At 42.7% G+C, this 24,375-nt stretch overlaps 1 protein-coding gene across 1 annotated transcript in view; it reads left to right on the forward strand.

The window, feature by feature from the left end:
* LOC120309713 (one cut domain family member 2-like) overlaps positions 1-24,375 on the forward strand; it is a 78,596-nt gene that overhangs the window by 49,406 nt on the left and 4,815 nt on the right. The gene's annotated exons all lie outside the window — the stretch shown is intronic.

Raw genomic sequence — 24,375 nt, forward strand, 5'->3', positions numbered from 1 at the left:
TTCAGTGCTGTTGTAACTTTGAACAGTCATTAAATAAACTGTTGTAAGTTGAGGACTACCTGTATTTTACAAGTATTCTAGTTAAGAGAGGAAGAATACAGGCAGTCCTCGCTTAACAACTGTCCTGCTTAGCGACCTTTCAAACTTTCATGCTGAAAAAGTTTTCACACATGCAACTGTTGTAGCATCCCACAATCACCACATGATCACCGTTTGCACATTTCATAGCTGGTTTCTGACAAGCAGACCAGCGATCCCCACCCTTTGCGGCTTGGCAGCCTGGCTGGGGGGCGGGGGCGGAGAAAGGGGAATTGGACTGCTCATGCAGTGGGCCGGCAGATGCACGTGCGTGCAGCCCTTGCATGAGTGGTGGGCCAACACACACATGTGCGCTTCAGCTTGCACAAGTGACAGGCTGGTGCACACAGGCTTGTGCCCACTGGCCTGCTGTTCGCACAAGTTGAGCTGTGCTTGCCTGCTCTGGCCAGCCCCTCACACGGCCCAACTCCAAATAGCCCACGGCCGGATAGTGGCCCACAGCCTGGAGATTGGGGCCCCCTGAAGTAGAGTAAATAGAGAACCAGCAGTGAAATCATGTGAGGTCTTGCTTTACGAGCACAGTAATTTGCTTAATGATGGAAGCGGAAGTGACATTGTAAATCTTGTACAGTCACCTGATTTTTCCACTTAGCGATGGAGTTGCCAGTCCCAATTGTGGTGCTTAAGTGAGGATTACCCGTAGTCATAAAAGGGTGGAAGCCTTCCCAAGAATTGGCAATGTAGGTAATCCCTGATTTACGATTGGTTGCTTAGCAATTGTTCAAAGTTCCAATATAACCCAGTTCTGATGGTCAGCACCTCCTCCCAGTCATGTGATTGCATTTCAGGCGCTTGGCAACCAGCCCCCATGTAAAACTGTTTGCAGTGCCCCATGGTCACATGGCCATGATTTATGTTGTTTTTGCTGGAAACCAGCATTTGCTTCCAGTTTTTGGCAAAACCGGCTGATAGTGAACAATTGATTTGCTTAACAACCGTAGTGTTCGCTTTAGGACCACTGCAAAAACAGTTGTAACATTTGTTTGGCCATATGGATGTTCCATTTTACACCTGTTACAAAGTGTGACTGTAAGGGAGAGGCTCCATTATGGTTGTAAGTTGAAATCTACCTGTAGTCTTATTGCGGGGGGAGGGGTGAAATTCAGCCCTGGAGGGGGGGGGAAACTGTTGAGCAATGGTGGGAATTGTGCAACCCTTTCTTGAACAAATTAAATAAAGTTTAAAGCCTTCCTCAGTAGAAGTCCACTCTTGGGGGTGGGGAGTGTCACATGTCTACTTAGTTTTGTGGGCAAGAATACAGAAGTGATTTTCCAGTGTCTTCTTCTGGGATTTTTTTTTTTTTAAATTTCCCAACTTAGACTACAATTCTGAGATCTTGTAATGGTCTCCCACTGGTGTAATAATCAAGTCTGTCCCTGCTTAGCTTTTCAAGCTGTCATCTTCCATGGTTTCATTTATCATGCCCCTTGTTCCCCCAATTTTATCTCAAGGCAGGAGTCTCCAAACTTGGTGACTTTAAGATTTGTGAATTTCGACTCCCAGAATTCCCCAGCCAGCCACGGGAGTTGAAGTCCACAAGTCTTAAAGTCGCCAAGTTTGGAGATCCCAAACTTGGTGTTATCTCACATATAACAACTTAAATTCCTCCCCTTGTAAAAATAGTTTTATCTCAAAACTCATTATTTTTTTTAAATTGTGTGTGTGTGTGTGTGTGTGTGTGTGTGTGTGTGTGTAATTAATCAGGTGTGGAATGCAGTCTTCAAGCCCCAAACCTCCCTTCCTTTTCCCTCAGCTCACTTTGTGGCCCTCAGCTCCAGCCTTTTTCTTGCATCCACAGTACGTTCTGCCTCTCTTCCAGCCCCAGTCACTCTTCTCCTTGCACCAGGTATAAATTGAGCTGTCAGACATTTCTCCAGGTACCCTCTGGCACCCAGGCAGACTTCAACTGCCATGTTGTGTCACCGTGGGAGTTTATTAGGAGTGTTTGCTTCATGTTGTATTAGCTGAGGCTGACTTGGAAGAATTAGATATTGAGTGGGAAGGAAAAAAGGACTTCGTTTACTTTTACCACTTACTTTCTTCTTCTCCATTCTCATCAGCCTTCCTTCCTTTCTTCCTTCCTTCTTCCTTCCCTCCCCCTCTCCCTCCCTCCCTTCCTTCCATCCTAGATGCCACTTCCCTCCCTCCTTTTTCTACTACCATCTTCCTTCCTCCCTCCATCCACCCTTCCTTCACTCTTTTTCAATTTATTTCCTTCCTTCCTTCCTTCCTTCCTTCCTTCCTTCCTTCCTTCCTTCCTTCCTTCCTTCCTTCCTTCATCAACTAAGTTCCTTTCAAAAGAAGCCTAGATCAAGAGGGCAGCCCATGACTCAGGAGCTTTTTGTATTGTCTTTTATCCTAATTTGATAAGGTCAAAGGAAGATTTAATTTGCTTTGTGGCAGACAGTCTGCTTGGGCAAGCGGGCTTTCTCAGGACACACCAGCTGTATACCAACAACTGGTGGATGGAGAAAGCCCATCTTCAGCTGCCCCTCTACTGGAATCAGTCCCCATAGCCAAGCAGAGGACTTCTAACCCAGTTTCCTGCTTTCCACAGAGGTCAGGAAGAAGAAGTTTATTAAGAGACAACATGTCCTGTTTCTTCCACCTTCCCCTTTTATTGGATTTCAGTACTTGGTCTCGGGGGCAGATCTGTGGCACAGTTAGCCCAACCCGGTGAAACATGAAGCCTCTTAAGAACTTGAGAAATTCTGACATTCCAGTATCATCCCACTGAAATGGAAATCCTTTTTCATTCAAGTTGGCATGACTTTGGTTACAGGTCATTCTTTCAATAAGGAAAGTCAAATTCTGAGGGAGGTTGAAGCAGAGTAGATAGTAGACTGTATAAGGCAGGGTTAGGCAACTATGGCAAATTGTGGACTTGTGGACTTCAACTCTCAGAATTCCACAGCCAGCCATCCTGGGGAATTCTGGGAGTCGAAGTCCACAAACCTTAAAGTTGCCAAGGTTGGACACTCCGATGTACTATTTTGGTCAGCTAAAAATGGTGGCCATTCACTGCTAGTTCAACCATACCCTTGCAGAAGTAGTCACAGACCAAACCTACTTTCCATTTCACTTTTGTGCCTACTGGCCTGACTGACAAGCAAAAGTATGGAGAAGGGGTATGGGGTGAAGAGTGAGAGAACTCTGATCACGTTACCTAGCTAGGCAGTGAAATGTCTCCAAGAAAACAATCAAGCTCAGAGAGCACCAAGGACCCCACAGTTCAACCCTGAGCTGCAAATATTCTATCAAAATAAATTCTGTTGATAGATCCTTGTGGCTACAAAACCATAATGTTGTCTCCTTTTCATTTCTGCATATATCACCCATCTGTCCCCTCCAAGCCTTTCCTAGATCCCTCCTATCAACGGCTGCTTTTAAAAAAATAATTTTGCTTCATCCATGCTCTCCCTTCCTTAGTTCTGAGCCTAACGACATTTCCTGGGTCAGCTGCGTGGATGCTGTGCAGGAGTCAATAAAGAGTTTTTAGCTATAACCACAAGTAGAATGGCATTGCACTGTAAAGAAACACAGGCTATTCTCCAGAGGCAGCTCTTGCTGTCTCAAGCACAAAGCTAATAGGGGTGTGGCAAGCATGCCCTGAGTGTGAAAGGGGGACGAATAAAACTTCCCACACGAGTGTCCAAATTTGTTGAATGGTTGCAACTTAAGCAAGGAAAACGTTCTGTTGCATTTCAGTCTGCTGTGCAGTTCTTAATCAAAGGCAAGAAACTTTTTTTCCCTGAGAAAAGAAGATTATCTCCTCCCTCCCAGATTATTCTCTCCCTCTCCTTCTCCTCCTCCTTCTCCTTCTCCTCCTTCTCCTCCTCCTCCTCCTCCTCCTCCTTCTTCTTCTCCTCCTTTTCCTTTTCCTTTCCCTTCTCCTTCTCCTTCTCCTTCTCCTTCTCCTTCTCCCTCTTTCTGCAGTTGATTAAAGAAGAGGCAGATGACAGGTCCCAAGTGCCTGGGGTCTGTACTGACTGCTCTCAAAGGGCTGCTGAGATTAACTCAAGGGCCTTTGGAGACCCAGCCTGGACAGGTTGCCCACCCTGCCTCAATGGATAACGAGACTCAGGGAGGAGCTGGAATGGGACAATTCTCCAAGGCTATCTTGCCGCGGCCAACTCACCATTGTCAATTCGCCATGGTCAACTTGCATGGCCAGCTCCCCGCAGCCAACTCCTCACGGGACAATTCACTTTGGGACAATTCACCATGGGAAAACTCACTGCAGGACAACTCAACATTTTCATTCAATTATTTAAAACGATTAAAACATTATTTTAATTTTTGCCATTCCCATTTCATTTTGTCCCTCCTTTTTCATCATTTCTTCAACGCTTCTATTTCACCATTCCTTCGCTATTGTGTAACTTTTGTCCTGTGATGCCGAGTTGACCCACGGCAAATTGTCTCGTGGCGAGTGCTGAATTGTCTACGGCAAATTGTCTCGTGGCGAGTGCTGAATTGTCTACGGCGAATTGACTGTGGCGGGAGTTATCGGGAAGAGTTCAGCTGGAGTAACTTTGGCATAAAGGTCACTCCTCAGGGTTTTCTTGCTACTTGTTTAATAAGAGAGGAATTGGGATTTGAAACCCACTTACAGAAATTAGAAGAATTTGTAAAAAAAAAAAAATCAAAAGAAGAAGAAACATTGGATTGTCCCATTTAGTCTTTTTAGTAGCATGTGGGTGTGGGTGTGTTTTTGCACATGTTTTTGGAGCGCTCTTGACTCTGAGCGACTGTGGGTACAAGCCCCTGCAAAATTTTTGGGCAACATATTTGGAGGGAGTGACTGACCCAAGGTCAGCCAGCTGGCTTTGTGCCTAAAGTGGGACTTGAACTCGACTAGTTCCAGCTTGGTGCCACTAGGACAGGGGTAGGCAACCTTGGCTCTTTTATGACTTGTGGACTTCAATACCCAGAATTCCTGAACCAGCCATGCTGACTCAGGAATTCTGGGAGTTGAAGTCCACAAGTCATAAAAGAGCCAAGGTTGCCTACCCCTGCACTAGGATGATTATATCTGGGCTGCAAACATCCACAGAACCCTTAAGGGACAGTAAAGGGTTAGACCAGTATTTTCCAACATCCACATCATTTAAGATGTATGGACTTCAACTCCCAGAATTCCCAACTTACGAAGGTTGAAAAACACTAGGTTAGATTTTTCCTCTATTTAGAGAAGAAATAGGATTTAGGGATTTATTTATTATTATATTTATTATATTTATATAGGTAGTCCTTGACTTATTACCACAATTGAGCCCAAGATTTCTGTTGCTAAGTGAAACATTTGTTAAGTGAATTTTGCCCCATTTTATGACCTTTCTTAAGTGAAGAAAGTAACTGCAATAGTTTAGTAACATAGTTGTTAAGAGAATCGGATTTCCTCAGTGGCTTTGCTTGTCAAAAGGTTGCATAAGGCAATCACATGACCTGCAACTGTCATAAATATGAACCAGCTGTCAAACATCCAAATTTTGATCACGTGACCATGGGGATGCTGCAATGGTTCTAAGTGTGAAAAATGTCCATAAGTCATTTTTTTCAGTGCTGTTGTAACTTTGAATGGTTACTAAACAAACTCTTGTAAGTTGAAGACTACCTGTATCTCACCTTTTGGTATTTTATACTAAATGTATACATTTTTCACTGCAATAACAACCTTGTAAAGTAGGCCAGCCTGGAAAGAGAATGGCAGATCCGAATTCCCTCAAGAGTTCCATTGCTGATTGATTGATTAATCGATTATATCCCATGAAGCAGTATCTACTTTTAGTGAACACGTAGATAGGTATATTCCTTTTTGATCTGTTGTTGCCCAGGCCTTCAAACTATGCCCTCATCTCCATGGCAACTGAGTCCATCTCCTCTTGCTGCTGGTCGTCCTTCTCTTTCCTACTACCTGTCCTAGTGTTCTTCAGAGATCTAAGCCTTCACATAATGTATCCAAATTATGATGATTTGAGCCTGATCCTTTGTCTCTTGAGTGAGAAGTCTGCATTCAGGGTGGAGTAGAATCTGTCTCTCCCCACTCCTAGTCCAGCTCCTTCTCACCACACCTGATTGGCTTCTGAGCTGAGTGGGAGGGACTAGCCCGAAGTCAGCCAATAAGCTTCTGTGGCTATGGAGGGAATGTGTACACACAGGGGGAATATGTACACACAACAAGTTTAAATCAAATTAATTACAAATCAGAAACTTCAGATTTAATTTCTGCTTCAAACAATCTTTTGGGAAGGTCAAGAGCACTGCACAAACCTGTTACTATTTGTATTGTCATAACGTGCTAAGTACCAGTATGTTAAGGTAAACCCTGATTAGCTTTTGTGCAGCTTAGTTTTTTGCCTTTGGGCCTTGTGGAAACCGAAAAGATGATAAAATCATATGGGCTTACTATTATTTGTCACAACAGCCAACATACCTGAAGATTTCCAAGATACAGGTAGTCCCAGAAATACAGCCATTCATTTAGTAACCAAAGTTATCACGGTGTTGAAAAAAGCAACTTATGACCGTTTTTCATACTTATGACCTTTGCAGAATTATAGTGGTCACATGATCAAAATTGAGCTGCTTGGCAACTGGCATGTATTTATGATGTATTTCAGTGTCCTGGGGTCATGTGATCAACTTTTGCAACCTTCTGACAAGCAAAGTCAATGGGGAAGCTGGATTCACTTAACAACCATGTTAGTAACTTACCAACTGCAGCGATTCACTTAACAACTGTGGCAAGAAAGATTCAAAATTCACTTAGCAATGGAAATTTTGGGCTCCATTGTGGTCACAAGTCAAGAACTAACTGCATTGTAATACATGTAAAAAATGGCATTCCTGCTATTATGTTTAAACACCAAGAATAAAATCTCTTCTGTCTTCAGATAATATATTAGGAGGAGACTTGTGTTAGCCTATGATGAGCAAAAATCAGAAGATGTCTGATAGCACCATTTTGGATGACCTCTTTTGATTAAAAAGGCTAGCCAGGCGAAGGGAGCTATAGCTCATGACAGCTGTTCCTTTGTAATAAAATTGGTTAATCTGAAAAGGTGCTACCGGTTTTCTTTTGATTGTTGGCTTCCAAGAGAAATGCAGCTCCAGAACTTCGATGTAACGTTGGACCCTCACTTTAGAAAAAAAAGTATTAGAAAAATGAAAGAAAAAGTAACTTTATTAAAGGCGGTTTGCCCTGAGAAGTGCCTGGAGTCTTTTTGCAACAACAGCAGTGATTCTGAAGGACATCTGAATTGATCCTCAAAATGCAAGGAGATGCAGTGAGTTCAGACCCAAAGGAGCTTTATTAAGGGGTGTTATTTCTATTGAGCCAAAAATTTAAATTTCCGAAGATGTACAGTATGCACTGTGTACAAAACAGCTCTCTTTGTGTAAGAGTAGGGTGGATGGGTGTGAAAGAAAGAAGAAATATATTTACCAGTATATAGTAAGTCTGTGAAGCCATTTCGCCCCCTACTGGTCAAAAGCATATATAGCAATTGGACTTGCTGGTTTTTCCCCACTCTTGTTTCAAATGAATATAGTCTTATTGTTGCATGTAAAGTAAACATTGTAAAGTAAACATTGTTGTTGTGTTTCCTAGATCCCAACAACCACCACTAGAATAAGCTCTAATAGAGCAGGGTGAGTGATGCTATTCCTTTTCCCAGACTAACATTTTGATTGATTGATTATGTGCCATCAAGTCATTTTCGACTCCTAGCAACCACATAGATAGATTTTTCAACAAAAACGATCTATCCCTAACCTGTTCTTTCATGTCTCCCAATGGTGTACTCATTGCCTCGGTTACTGAGTCCATCCATCTTGCTGCTGGTCATCTTCTTCTGTTTCCTTCCACCTTTCCCAGCATCAGAGCCTTTTCCAGAAAGCGGGTTTTTGCATAACATGTCTGAAATAGAATAATTTAAGCCTGGGGACTTGTGCTTGAGTAAGAATTCTGGGTTGATTTGTTCAGTGATCCATTGGTTCATTTCCTTGGTTACCAAACATATTCAGAGTAACAGAATAACAGAGTTGGAATGGACCTTGGAAGTCCTCAAATGCAACCCCCTGCATTTGAACAAAACTCTTCAGCAACACAAAAATCATCGGCCACGCTACTTCCCGCCATGCTCGTGAGTTCATAGAAGCCTGGCACTTCACAAGCAATGGACACATTGACCAACAACCAGCCTAGGAACCCCTCAGAATCCAAATCAACCGCACAGCCAACCAGAGACAGCATCCACCCTCAACCACACAAGCCCCGCCTCCCACTAGCAGTTCACCTCCCAGTGACCCTGACCGGATGTAACCTCCCCATCACAAGACCCATCACAAGCCCCTCACTGATGACTTACACTGGACCCATCGCGAGACCCTCACTTGACACACCCGTACCTGAAGCTCTGATAAATAGAAGGACACTGACACTCACATCCCCTAGCCTCCACCGAAGGCATTAGTTTGCTTGGTAACGAGATGTTTGGAAACTAACCCACAAGTTCGGAGAACGAACCTTCACCCTCAAAACTCTTCATCCAGGGCAGCAGCTCTCAGATGTTTTGGCCTCGGGACCTCTTTACGGTCTTAAAAATTGTTAAAGACCCCAAAGAATTTTTGTTTATGTGGGCTATGATCTAGCACTGCTTACCGTGTTAGAAATGAAAAGGGAGACATTTTAAAAATATGCATTCATCAGTTCATTTAAAAGTATCAAGAGTAAACCCATTACACAACAACAACAACAACAATAATAATAATAAAAGTTAGGAGGGACCTTGGAGGTCATCTAGTCCAACCCCCTGCTCAGGCAGGAAACCCTATACCATTTTGGACAAATGGCTGTCCAGTCTCTTCTTTAAAACTTCCAGTTTGGAGCATTCACTGCTTCTGGAGGCAGGTTGTTCCACTGTCAGGAAGTTTCTCCTTAGTTCTAGGTTGCTTCTCTCTTTTGTTAGTTTCCATCCGTTGCTTCTTGTCCTGCTTTGGAGAATAGCTTGACTCCCTCTTCTTTGTGGCAGCCCCTGAGATATTGGAACACTGCTCTCATGTCACCTCTCGTCCTTCTCTTCATTAAACTAGAGATACCCTTATATGTTCCTTATATGTTTTAGCCTCCAATCTCCTAATCATCTTTGTTAACAGATATAACCCTAAAACTGAAAACCTCTGAAAATGCACATATTTATACCCTTAATCCATGGCTCTCCAAACTTGGCAACTTTAAGCCTTCTGGACTTCAATTTCCAGAATTCTCCAACCAGCATGGCTGGCTGAGGAATTCTGGGAGTCAAAGTCCACAAGTCTTAAATTTGCCAAGTTTGGAGACCCCTGCCCTAAACCTACTATCTTAGAATACAAAGCACATATTCCATTAGCCACCAGAGCGATGGTGGCATGCAGCTTCTGGGGAACTCCGCTGGATTCTCACAAGAGAATGAGAGTGAAGAAAGGCAAATGATGTCTTAGTATTATTATGAAAAGAGTTTTCATTGTGTGGACCCTCCTGAAACGCTCTCAGAGTCATTGGATTAGTTACGTGACCTGGGATGCGATGCTCTTGGTGATCACTAGATGGCAGCAATAAGACAGAAGTCATATTTTTTCCAAAAAGATGTTTGCAACCCAAATCTATTTATTTATGCAGGTACATATGGCCGCCTATCTCACCAGTGTGATTCTGGATCAGGGGAGGGCAATTAATTTCCCCAAAGGGCTACATAAGAAACTGGGACTGTTGTGGAGGGCTGAACCAATAGGGCTGCGAAGGGGTGTAGGCTTGCATGCACGCACATATGTAAACTGGAAAAAAAAATGGCAGTGGCTTTCAGAATAAAAGCAATGTGGCTGTATTGCATTTGATTTCTAATTTATTTGCATTTGATTTCTAATTTCCTATTGACCGCATGGAGGCCAAACAGGGACAGCCAAAGGACCGGATGTGGCCCGAAGGCTGTTAAAATGCCCAGGTTTGTTCTGGACGAGTTACCAAAATTAACATATAATGTACATACTATATTTATTTTATAACACATAGGAGGGGGGAGAAGAAGGGAGGGAGAGAGAGAGAAAGAGAGAGAAAGGATGTTCCCAAAGACAAGCACCAGGATCTAATCACTATGTTTTATTAATTAATTATGTTTTTCCATTGAAAATATTGCTGTACTTAGGAATGTTCAAAGGTCATGCATCACGAAGTAAGGAAGTACAGGTAGTCCTCGACTTACGACCACAAATGAGCCCAAAATATCTGTTGTTAAATGAGACATTTAAGTGAGTTTTGCCCATTTTATGACCTTTTATGCCACAGTTGTTAAGTGAATCACTACAGTTGTTAAGATAGTAGTTTATCATAACGTTGCAAAAGGTGAGCATGTGACCCCAGTACACTACAACGGTCATAAATATGAATCAGTTGCCAAGCATCTGAATTTTGATCACGTGACCATGGCGATGCCACAATGGTGGTAAGTGTGAAAAATGGTCATAAGTCACTTTTTTCACTGCTGTTGTAACTTCAGATGGTTACTAAATGAACTGTTGTAAATCAAGGATTAGATTAGATTAGATTAAACAATCTTTATTGTCATTTTTTCCTGTGGGCACAATGGCACACATTAAAAATGAAATTTAGTTGCTTCCTCTCAAAGTGTACACATACACAACACACATTTAAAACATACTATATACAACATATGTATAGACCTACACCCTTACATATAAGTAACATATAAATATTATTCACTGCATTTAAGGACTACCTATATTTAGAAGAAAATGGCAATATTGGACATTGAATATGATTTAAATGATAAACTGTGTGTGGGCCCGAACAGTTATTACATCTCTGTTGATATCCTGGTCTTTGCCTTGAATTTCTCCCATTTACCAGAGAAACTTCTTTTCTTTTTAAAGACTGGGTGGCATTAGTTGGTGATTTTATCTGCTAGACTTCTGTCTGCTGGCCCTGTATAAATCCAAGTGAATAAATCTGGGTTTGTGCAATATATTGAATCGTTCCCTAATCAAACCACCCGGACTCTCACATGCCACACCGTAAAAGAAAAAAAAAGTTAACACTAACCACATTTCACATTAGTGTGTTTGCACCTGCGAGGTGCTTTAACCTGGTTAAATACGTTCCATGACCCTTTCACTCATCTGCTGTACCTATTGACAGAATTCAGAAATATAGGCCAGAGTTGATTGGGCGAATTGTGAAGCTCATAAATTCATGTCTGATCTGCAATTTATTTGCTGCAGGCAGTCAATTTTAGCTCTTTTACCACTCTGAAAACTTTCTGCCTGGGATGTCTGTGGAGATCCTCAGTCATCCAGGTCACAGTTGTCTCAAAGGTGCTTTTTTTTTTCTTTTCTTTTCTTCAAAGGAATTGCATTGTTTTGTCTTGAGGAGGAAGAAGGACATTCCGCTTCTCATCCAAGAAGCTTCATCAGTTCTGATGGTGGGAGGATGGAAGTACTGACAGTTGAGACTGGATGGTGGGGAGATAGAAGGATAGGTTCTGATGGGGGGGGGGGAATGGAAGGATTGTATTGCTTTGCAGTCATCTGGTCATTAGCACTCTCCCTGACAGCTCTTGCGGTCATTTGGGGTTTATCTGTGCCCTCAGGATCACCTGAATCAGAGTACAATTGATTGTGAAATCTTCCTGGAACTGCTGCAAGGGTTCTGTTGTCAACTGGAGACAGGTGGCATCTTATTCCTCTCCCTCTGTTGAGAAAGGGCTGTTCAGTTCTAAGAGAGATGGATTCTTCCACCCCTCTTTCAGACCAGTGGTCCTCTCTGTCAAAAATGTGGACTACTGGAAATGTGGATCCTGCCTTGGATCCTCCATTTTCCCTCTTACCTCTGCCCCAGTTTTCTTTTTCAGAATAACAGAGTTGGAAGGGATCTTGGAGGTCTTCTCTCCAATATCTGTGGGGCTGCCACAAAGAAGAGGGAGTCAAGCTATTTTCCAAAGCGCCTGAAGGCAGGACAAGAAGCAACAGATGGAAACTAATCAACGAGAGAAGCAACCTAGAACTAAGGAGAAACTTCCTGACAGTTAGAACAATTAACCAGTGGAACAACCTGCCTCCAGAAGCAGTGAATGCTCCAACACTGGAAGTCTTTAAGAAGAGACTGGACAGCCGTTTGTCCAAAATGGTATAGCAATGGTGGCGAACCTGTGGCACCTGTGCCAGAGGCGGCACTCAGAGCCCTCTCTGTGGGCACGTGCGCCATGCCCCGGAGATGGCAACCGTCCCTCTTCACCAGGCCCCTGCTAATTCACTGAGGTCCCACGTGGCCGGATGCATCCCAGCACGGCTAGTTTCCCTCCCCTCTGCCCCATCTCTCCTGGTCTCGCATGCTCTCCTTTTCCCGGGCACGAGCCACTGCATTGCCTCCTCAGCTGTCAGCTATCCGTCAAGCTCAGAGGCGGCTTCTCTGAACTGCTGGTGGTGGACTGCAGAGTCCCAGAGTGCACTGGTCGAGGGGCCGGCAGGCTGTGGCTGCTGACGGACACTGTTGGCCCCCATGCGCTCGCTGGCCTCTGTGTGCGGGGGCCAATGGTGTCAGGCAGCAGCCGCCCCAGCCCCTGTCTTGCCCTGCAACAATGGCACCCCCACCCTGCGTTGCCTTGCCTCACCCCGCAGGACGAACCTCCTACCCACAGCCCCATCTGCCAGAGACCCCCAACTCTGCCCAGCCCCCACAGGCGTCCCTCCCCACAAGCAACATCGAGGTGACATGCCCACCTTGGCCACACCCACCCAGTCTTCCATGACCACCACAGCCACACCCACCTAGTGGGCCACTGCCCACCTGGCACCCGGCGATAAATAAGTGGGTTTTGGGTTGCAGTTTGGGCACTCGGTCACTGAGCAGGGGGTTGGAATAGATGACCTCCAGGGTCCCTTCCAACTTTATTATTATTAGAATATTATTATTAGAACCCCTTGCTCAGGCAGGAAACCCTATACAGATAGTCCTTGACTTACGACCACATCTGAGCCCAAAATTTCTGTTGCTAGAGTGAGACAATTGCTAAGTGAATTTTGCCCCATTTTACGACCTTTCTTGCCACGGTTGATAAGTGAATCGCTGCGGTTGTTAAGTTGGTAACACGGTTGTTAAGTGAATCTGGCTTCCCCGTTGACTTTGATGGTCAGAAGGTTGTCAAAAGGTGGTCACATGACTCCGGGACACTGCAACCGTCGTGAATATGAACCAGTTGCCAAGCATCCAAAATTGGATCACATGACCGAAGAGATGCTGCCAGGGTCGTAAGTGTGAAGAGTGGTCATAAGTCACTTGGTTTTGCTGTTGTAGCTACAAATGGTCATTAAACGGACTGTTGTAATTTGAGGATTACCCGTACCACTTCAGACAAACGGTTGTCCAACCTTTTTTTCTTTTCTTTTTGTCGACCTGCAGAGTGAAAGGTGAGGACTGTTTCTGCTATGTCGCTCCCTGGTCCCAGTTACTACTAGCAGGTGTGAACGGAACATTCCCCTGCCTGGCTGTCCTCTTTGTATCTGCTCCAAACCTCCAGCACTTAAATAAAAGGGAGAGGAAGAGAAAATTACAGGTTTTGGTTGCCGCAAGAGGGCAGAGGGAGAAACACACACACACACACACACACACACACACACACACAAGCGCCTTGGCAGGCACAATGGAAGAATTGCTTTGCCCTTAAAATCAGGCCTATTTAGTGGAATGCTTAGGAGAATTCCCGCAGGGAGATAATCGTCCTCTCAACAGCCAGACTCTTGATTGTCTCCACTATAGCATCCTCCTCTTTTAGGAACAATTCCAGAGTTGTTGTTTTTTTTTTTTTTCCTTCTTCAAACCTGAAAGAGCAACAGTCCAGGGAATTGGTGGTGGTGAATCATAATCAGGCTTTTTCTTGAAGGAACCAGCCATCCAGGTTGCAATTACTGGTAGTCCTCGGCTTACGACTGCATTTGAGCCCAGGATTTCCATTGTTAAGCAAGACGGTTGTTAAGTGAAGTTTGCCCCATTTTACGACCTTTCTTGCCACAGTTGTTAAGTGCATCGCTGCAGTTGTTAAGTTAGTAACATGGTTGTTAAGTGAATCTGGCTTGGCTTGTCAGAAGGTCACAAAAGGGGATCACATGACCCCGGGACACTGCAACCGTCATAAATACATGCCGGTTGCCAAGTGTCCGAATTTTGATTATTTTGACATAACCACGGGGATGCTGCAACAGTCGTAAGTGTGAAAAACAGGTATGCCACTTTTTTCAGTGCTGCTATAACTTTGAACGGTCACTAAACAAACGGTTATAAATTGAGGACTACCTATATTAGGGCTGGGATTGAGTTTTGAGGAGAGAGAGACACATGGGTGTCCACAAATGAGCAAGTGACATAATTGGTCTTGTGACATCACCATATACACTCATGATGCAAATTGACGCAAGACAGAGTGGTACAATTATTTATTTATTAGAAGCACAGGTGGTCCTCGACTTACCTCGGCCATTTATCTGAGGCCTTTGTGAAGTTACAATAGCCTGGGAAAACCTGATTTACAACCTGAACTCGCACTTAGGACCATCGTACCACCACCGCAATCATAGGATCAGAATTTGGGCCTTTGGCAACCAAATCACATTTCGGACCAGTTGCAGCATCCTTCGGTCACACGATTGTGGTTTGCGACCTTTTTTACTGATTTCCAGCAAAAAAAAATAAAATAAACACCCATTGGGTACGATGGATTTCACTAACCACCATGTGATTCACTCAAGGACAGCTGTAAAAACTGTAAAATCAGGTCTGACTCAACATACAGCCACGACAATGTATGAAGAAAATTCCGGTTCCAGTTGTGGTCATAAGCTGAGGACTAATTGTATGTGCTATATTTATTTTGTATAACTCAAGGCTTGTTTATTGTTATATTAATGTATAATTAATTAATTAATTCTTATTAAATTAAATCCACTCCAGAAGACTCTGGGCTGTTTACAGTACCCCAATATATACTTACAAAACAGTTTAAAAATTCAAAAAAACCTGCCCAGATGAAAAAAAAACCATATCAGCCAAAAAATTAAACCATGATAGGTGCTCTACAGGGATACCGTGTTTCCCCAAAAATAAGATCCAACTGGAAAATAAGCCCTAGCATGATTTTTCAGGATGCTCCACCCCAAAAATAAGCCCCAATTAAGATTGTGAGCCAGATGGATGCATTTAGTACCGTATTTTCCCGAATATAAGCCCTAACCAGAAAAAAATAATAATAATGATGATGATGATGATGTTGTAAGGGACCTTGGAGGTCATCAAGTCCAACCCTAATAATAAGTCCTAATGCATCTTTTGGAGCAAAAATTAATATAAGACCCAGTCTTATTTCTGGGGAAACAAGGTACTACTCCCAGGTGTGGGAACAGAGCTAGGTCTTAAGGGCCTTCCTGAATCTCGAGACAGTGAGCTCCATATGGGTCTCTGGTAAGGATTGTGCTCCACAGCATCCTTCCTTATTCCCATCAGATGACAATGTTTAATTGAGGAGACCTGAAACGTATTGGGTGGAGAGGAACAATGTTTCAGGTTCCAAAAACAAAAAGACATACAGAATTACTTCTAACAGTTTCCTTAATTGTTCCTCATGTACAGAAAGAAATCTTGCCAAACTGGGTCAACTATTTGCATCATTAAAGACAAAGGTAGAGGTAAAGGTTTCCCTTGTCCAGTTGTGTCTGACTCTAAGGGGAAGGGTTCATCTCTGCTTCTTAGCCAAGGGAGACAGTGTCGTCTGAAGACTTTTCCGTGGTCATGTGGTGGCGCAGCAGTTAGAGTGCAGTACTGCAGGCCACTTTAGCTGACTGTGTTCAGCAGGTCAGCGGTTCAAATCTCACCGGCTCAAGGTTGACTCAGCCTTCCATCCTTCCGAGGTAGGTAAAATGAGGACCCAGATTGCTGGGGGCAATGTAAATATATATATATACATTGCTTACTGGTGTACACCGCTTAGAGAGTGCTTGCACTTAAAGTGGTATATAAGTCTCATAAATAAATAAATAAATAATGCTGAGGTGCATGGAATGCTGTTATCTTCCCATTGAAGTGGTACCTATTTGTCTACTCCCATTTGCTTGTTTTCGAACTGCCAGGTGGATAGGAGCTGGGGCAAATAATGGGAGCTCACCCTGTCATGTGGTGCTTGAGTCTCAAACCCAGGCTGTCAGCATCTTTAACTGCTGAGCCATCACGCCCCTCATTAAAGATATATTCTGAGAACTTCTAGGGAAGAACCACGCTGACTCTCTTTTTCCCAACCAAACTATCTAAACTTCACTCTTGGTCCTCTGGAATGCTGCCCCTCCCACCTGGGAATCCAGACTACATTCCACCACACAATTTGAGACAGGCAATTCCTCAGATAACATGATTAGCTTCATTTGCTTGATGTCACTAGGGCTTCTACCATATACCTAGGCTCCCACTCTTAGTTTGTGAATTTTGTCTTTTTGTCTCAGTTATATGCTTGCTCCAGTATTCCAATCTTCTAGGCCAGTGATTCGCAATCTTTTCTTCACCACAGACCCCCTTTACCTTTTGTGGCCATAGACCATGGCCACGGACCCCCAAGACTCAAGATTTAAATCATAACATTTCTTCAAGCCTTCGCAAGCCCCCTGTGATGACATCATGGCCCCCCCAGGGATCCAAAGGCCATAGGTTGAGAACCACTGTTCTAGGTCCATTAACATAGTTAAGCTCCTTTTCCATAAGATGTTAGAATGCGAATCTCAGTTGTTGCATCTATAGAGAAAACACTGGGGTGGGTGTTGTGCTTGTCCGTTATGTAGAACTTGCTTGTCTATCCTGAATAGTAGAGACATTCAGTTTTTGGAAATGAAAAGACCGTATTGGCCTGTGATAGAGATATCCAAACAAAGGAGAGGTCAACCTTTATGTAGACTTATAACTGAAGCAAAACAGGTACTGTACTGGCAAATATTCATTCCTACTATTTACAGGTATGTCCATGGGGTGTGATCAAAAAAAGTCCAGATAGTACACTATAAGCTCCACTTGTTCTTTAGTGTGCCACTGTAATGGTGTGTGAAAATGACTTCGGGAGACAGAAGGAAGAGCCACAGACTGGGCAACAATCAGATAAGTGACAGCTGAGTCTGCAGAAGGAATGGGGGAATGACAAATGTCTTGGAAGAGACACTACCTTGATTTTCAGACTATAAAAAAGGTGGGGGAGACATAACTTCAGACCACTACGATTCTGTTAATGTAATTTTACAATAAAACCAGAGTAAGTATTTCTGGGTGTGCTTCTTGTCTGGACTACCCTGAAGGGTTGACAGTCACATTTTTAAAATATCCTGAGGACTTAGTGCATTGTGAATCCCTGCAGGTAGCCCAGCACCTGTACAGGTACAGGACTTTTTTGATCAAACCCCACGGATCTCCCTGTACATAGTAGAAAGGAATACAGGTAATCCTCGACTTACAATTACAGTTGACTGTTGCTAAATCAAACAGTTCTTAAGTGAGTTTTGTCCCATTTTATGACCTTTCTTGCTACAGTTGTTAAGAGAATCACCCCAGTTGTTACATTAGTAACACGATTGTTAAGTGCATCTGGCTTCCCCATTGGTTTTGCTTGTCAGAAGGTCGCAGAAGGTGATCACATGACTCTGGGACTCTTCATAAATATGAGCCAATTGCCAAGAATCTGAATTTTGATTACATGACCATGGGAAAGTTGCAACGGTTGTAAGTATGAAAAATGGCCACACTTTTTCTGTGCTGGTGTAACTTCAAAACGGTCCCTAAATGAATGTTGTAAGTCAAGGACTAGCTGTATTATGTTGGAGCTTCTTTTGATGAGTCTCATAAATCCACTTCTATAGAAACTTTAGGTTGTGATTGGCATATCTCTTGCCTCACAAATTCCCATTATGTTTGCATTTATCTTACCAGTCTGTGGCTGTAAACATGAGTGAGCCAATGCATGTGGCATGTTTTGAACATTCAGATTGTCAGAAGGGGGGAAGGATCTTGGAGTATGGGGCCAGATGGCTGGGAAGCTGCAGTAACCCCTCTATAAGGAAAGGTCATAAGGTCTAGGAACTTCTGATTGAAAAGAAAGGTAGGTGAAGGGAAGTAAGGGAGAATTAGGATCAGATTGCTCCTGAGTGACCTCTTCCTGTACATCGATCCAAAGGCTTTGGGATTTGTTGAGGAGCTCATCAGAAAAGATGGACAGAAGAGATGGGAAAAGACAAAGATTGAGTCTGTCCAAACACATGTTAAAGCCTATATTAGGGATTACATTACAGGTAGTCCTTAGTTTACAACCGTAATGGAGCCTTCTGAACTGAGACACAGCCTTGCTCTGTCATCTGGCAGGATGAGTCTATAAAGCTGAAGGAAGTGGACAGGTTCTTGGAGCTGTTTGGGTGGTCTCCTGTATGTTCTCATCTACTGTATGTCTCTCCTAACTGCTGACTGCCTCCTACGGAAGAACATATGGTTGGGTCCAAGCAGGGGTGAATTATCCTTGTGTGAGAGGGTGCTTCTATATGCCTCAGAGGAGCTGGTGGTCTGTTTCCTTCTCAAAAAGCTACCACTGGGGCCAACTATGTTAGCTTATTTCCAACCTTCCCATTTTGGAGAAGGTTCTGGAGAAGATGATCACGATGCAGTTCCAGAGGTTCCTGGAGGAAACTGATGACCTTGATCATTTTCACACCAGGATTCAGTACAAAGATAACAACCTTTACAAAGGCCTTAAAGATCTAGCTCTTCCTGTAAGCACCAAGTCAGGACAATGTGGAAATCTACTAAAATGTCAAGCATTATATTGTTCTCCTGTGTGGCTGTTTTATTGCCGTTATTTAACTGCTGTAATTTTTTTTCTAGTTGTTCTGTTTTGATTTTTTAACCCCTCTGGTAAGCTGCACAGAATACTAGGAGAGTGGGTAGCCTTAAAATGGAATGAGTAAGAACTGCTATAATAAGTTAGAAGATTCATAAAAGGACAGTGGGAAAAACAGACACAAAGAATGCTGGACAATAGAATGGAATGAGACTTGATTTGGAGCTTCAGGACAGGTTGTGTACTTATGTACTTTCACACGGTGAAATTCAGAACTCACTCGTGTAAGATGTGGCCGTGGCCATCCACTTGGAAAATTATAAAAAGGGAATTAGATAAATCTATGGAGGATGAGGTTTTCAATACACGATGAAGATGACAAGGGCAACTACAATGATGATAACTCTACCAAAGATCAAACATGGGACTGTCAACTTCAGTCCCAGAGACATATGGCTGGATGTTGTTTAATTTCAGTGTTTCCATGAGTGTGGACTTCAGCTCCCAGAATTCTTATCAATGGTCAAGCTGGCTGTGGAATTCTGGGAGTTGAAGTCCACACTCTTGGAAATTCCCAAGGTTGAGAACCCCTGGTTTAACTCATTGATTGTAATAGCTGTTCTATTCAGTACATGATTTGAATACTAACTAGGACAGATTTGGGGCCTGTACCAGCAGCATTCCTGTCATGTTCCTAGATCTAGGGATTCTCAACTTCAGCAACTTTAAGATGTGCAGATTTCAACTCCCAGAATCCCCCCAGCTCATGTGTGGGCTGGAGGATTCTGGTAGTTGAAGTCCGGCTATTTTAAAGTCACTGAGGTTGAGAAAAACTGTCCTAGCATCTTACTAGCTCATTCCAAGAATCCCAATAGGAGGTTGATCTTAGTCAAAACTCAGCTTCCTGGGTTGTTGTCAAAGTACATAGCATTGGTGAAAGATGCTAGTCATAGCTGAAATCTAGTACACGTAAGTCCTCAACCTATAACCATTTGTTTAGTTACTGTTGAAAGGGACACTGGCACTGAAAAAAGTGACTTACAACGGGTCCTTGCACCTAGAACCATTGCAGCATCCCCACAATCACGTGATCAGAATTTGGTTACTTGACAACTGGCATGTATTTACAACAGCTGCAGCATCCTGGGTCATGTGATTGCCATGTGTGACTTTCCCAACTAGCTTCCTACTAGTGGAGTCAAAGGGGAAGCCATATTTGATTAATGACCACGTGATTCGCTTAGCAGCCAAGGAAGAAAAGATCGTAAAATTAGACACGACTCGCTTAACAGCCATCTTGCTTAGCAATGGGAAATTCAGGTCCCATTTGTGGTTGTAAGTTGAGGACCACCTGCATGGCCTTCTATTTTACCCGACCTTTGTTACATCTGCAGAAACATCGCTGCCTCCCCACCCCCACCCCCTCTCACCTGAAGGTGAGATGGAGACCGCCTAGCAACCATCCGTGGGGAGATGAGCATATGAAATAGCTCCATCTGTTGCAGCTCTGGAGACCCACAGTGTGTAGTAAATTCAACTACAGCAGCTATTGATTCCTACTCTGTGGAACAGTAATTATATTGAACTGTGAACAGACATGTTAAGCTGCGGAAAGCTTTCTCTTCTCCTCTCCTTCATTTTTTTCTTTTAACCTCTTAAGAGAAATGAAGAATCTCTTTAAAATTTGCATTTATCAGTGTTGCACACGGAGAATAATGGCCATTTCATTAATGAGGGAAAGGCAATCTTTACATGCTCTCAAGGTCTTTGTGTTTCAAGTCTTAGTTTAACATGCAGCAAAGCTTAACTGTGGACTCAAAAGCGCACACCCGTCTCAGTAGATGAACAATCTCTCCCTATCTTTATATGTGTGGGTATGATTGTGGTATGATTGTGTAAATCAGAAAGATCTAGGTTCCAAGTTTATGTGTAAGAGTCCTGCTGGATGGGGCAAAGATCCAATAAATTTACTACCCTCTTTCTAGCAGAAGTTACCAAATGTTTGGGAAGGGACAACAACAGCAGACATTCTAAGGTATACTACCTTGGAACATGGAGGTTCTGTTTGGTGGTTTCATAGTTCTTTCTCCATGAACTGAAACTGCTTTTGCCTAGAATAGAATAGAATAGAATAGAATAGAATAGAATAGAATAGAATAGAATAGAATAGAATAGAATAGAAATAGAAATAGAAATAGAATAACTAAAATACAGGTAGTCCTCATTTAGCGACCACAATTGGGACCAGCAACTCAGTCGTTAAGTGAAGAAGTTGGTAGCAAAACCGCAACTGGTGTTATAATCTTATTTCAGCATTCTTTTGTTTTACAGACATGCAAAGGTCATAAATGTGAGGAGTGTTGTAAAATTATTCTTTCATCATCATTGTAACTTTGAGCAATCTCTAAACATGGCAAGTCGCTGAACGAGGACTACATTTTAGGTCTGTTCTTGAGTTGTTCCACTGCCCTCTGGTTTAAATGAATTTACAAAGCTTCCCACTTGGTTTAGATTTTTGCAGACTGCAAATGTTGGCTCAGAAACCTGGTCAAATCAGCCCCTGTTGGCCCTTGGCAGCTTCTTGCTGGTTCCAATTGTGTCTATAACCTAATACCGCAGAATAGATTCTGCTGCTTTGTTCTTTTAACCCTGCCTGGACTTCAGTATTGACCTCTGCCGGTATGGACGCTCTCAACTAAATCTCTGTGATTCTCATGTCTGTTTTCTGCTCATCATCTGCCACAGGCTGAATTTATTGGGTGGATTTTTGTTTTTGCTTGGCTTATACAGCATCAATGTATTTGCAGACTGAATCAATTTTGTGCAATGGGAAGCCCGCAAGGGAAGATGGGAAAGGAAGGGGAAACGAAAGGGTTTTTTTGATTGTAGTGAATGCTTTGATCCAAATTCTGATTTGCAAATCTATGTCGTTGCTGTCGATTTATTTTTCTTTTGTTTTAATTTCCTTTTAAAATGTTGGTATCTATTTAAAAAAAATTAAAAGAGAAAATATGACTGTTTTGTGCCAAAAAAAAGGCTTATTTTTCTTTGTTTTCCTTGCAAGCATCTGATGGTCATAGGGTAGGTGGTCCATTCATCTGCTGGGGTTTTGATAGCCAGCATTTTTATCTTTACATGAATTAAATGTCAGTTGGGACATATGAAGTCTGAAAACGAATATAAAGGCCTTTGGCAAAAATGTCTTCTCATGCCCGTGCTGATGTCTCCTGTCTCAGAGCTGCACCTTATCAAACAGATTTCGTGGGTTTTTGATGCAATGCAAAAACACCTACTAAACCTGTCATGAACAGGTGAACGATGGCCAGATGCAGATTGGGTGGGAGCAGCCATCTCCCCTTCAAAATGTAGAATTTGGGAGTTCTTTTTTTTTTAAGAGCGAACTGAACATTCCCAATTGAGAATGTTCAGCTCAAGTATGGGCTTGGGATGGTTGAAAGGAGAACTGACTTCTGGAGACATTTTTCCTACTACTCTGTGGAGTCCTTGGTGCCCTCTGAGCTTGGTTGTTTTTTTTCTTTCTAGACATTTCATTACCCAAACTAGGTAACATCTTCAGTGATAACACTTTCCTAGCACTACCCATGCGGGGAAATGCAATGTCTGCCACAAAAAAATCCAAGTTCAGAGAGCACCAAAAACTCCATAGTTCAGTCCTGAGCTACAAAATTTCTCTTTTACTGGTATTAATACTTCTTATTCTGGAACGTATGTAACCCTAACTAGAGAGCAGGTATCAGTATGTTAGAATATCTGGCAGTTATTGGGTTAAATGCTAGGTATGTTGATGGGTCAGTGGGAGGAGTCTCAAAGGGTCATTGGGAGACTTCCTGGACACAAGCCAGGGTGGAATCTCTTTGACTGAAAGAAGCATGGGCCATCGAAGGTCACACAATGAGCTTGAGCCGTTATAAAGATGGTATGGAAGAGAGCATCATACTTTTACCTAAAGAAATGGTCTAAAGAAATGGACAAAGGATGTATTTTCTAGGAGTAACAATCACAACATGAATGCAAGTAACCTTTCTAATAAAATATATTTTTTGTTTGTTATGAGATCGTTTCTTTTGAATTATCTATCTGACTTGATTTAAAGAAGGCGTTTTATATCAGAGTCAGAATAGTAAACGTATGTCCAGGAAGTCTCCCAATGAACCTTTGAGACTCCTCCCACTGACCCATCAACATACCTAGCATTTAACCCAATAACTGCCAGATATTCTAACATACTGATACCTGCTTTCTAGTTAGGGTTACATATGTTCCAGAATACTTCTTCATGGGGTTTTCCTGATACCTGATCAATGACCCTTTTCAAATTAAAAATCAAATTAAAAATTTTTGGGTTTTATGCTAAGCTAGATTGTTTTTTGAATGATGTTATGCCAAAATCGTGCACTCTGCACCCGAACCAGCCATTTTCAACCTGACCCTCCAGATATTTGGAACTACAACTTTCATCCTCCTTGACCATTGGCCGTATTAAGTGGCAGCTGATGAGAATTGTAGTCCAAAACAGGTGGAAGACACCAAGATTAGGGAAGTTGTAGGAGATGATTTACGAGGAGATAAGAGTTAAAAGCTTACAAGTTTCTGGGCTTACTGGGAACTTCAGGGGTGGTATATCTGATTAATTCCTCCTATTTTCATAAAATCTTAGAGTTAGAAGGGCTCTTAGAGATCATCTAGTCTACAGAATCTGCTAAAGCATTTCTAAGACCATTTTTTGCCATCCTCTATCCTCCACCCCATTCTCCTGAATGGAGAAGATGGAGCGAGGGACATTTCAGAATTGCCATAAAGAATTTTCGTCAATTGGAATGTACAAATGTATATAACGTTTAAAAAAAAATCCTGGTTTTCCAGATTCCTATTCAGGAATCACTGTGCCTGTCTCAGCTCAAGATAGGATTTACAGTTTAATCGATTTAAATACTAATGATTCTCTCTCTGGGTAGCCAGTCAGGGAACATGTGATATCAATGGGAAGCCATAATGATTGGATTCAGACAAAGCCCTGAGAACTAATCATGATAAATGAATACAGAATTTAAGTGCAGACATTTTGCTATTTAATTTTTCTAGCCCTCCTCAACAACAACAACAAAAAAAAGCAGGTGGGCAGCTGCAGCATTGCATTCTTACAATCCAGAGAGACATCAGAGACTGTCCCCTTAAATCTCACCTATTTCTGCTTGAGGAATGGAATCAGAATATTTTACGCAAATAGACACTTCCGTCCCATTGACGGAGAGCACTATACAGATAGCTCTTGACTTACAAAAGTTCATTTAGTGACGGTTCCAAGTTACAGTGGCACTGAAAAAAGTGCCTTATGAGAGTTTTCACACTTACGACC

The sequence above is a fragment of the Crotalus tigris genome, unplaced genomic scaffold, assembly GCF_016545835.1.
Source record: "Crotalus tigris isolate CLP2741 ecotype Arizona unplaced genomic scaffold, ASM1654583v1 scf7180000018057.1800818, whole genome shotgun sequence".
Lineage (NCBI taxonomy): Eukaryota > Metazoa > Chordata > Lepidosauria > Squamata > Viperidae > Crotalus > Crotalus tigris.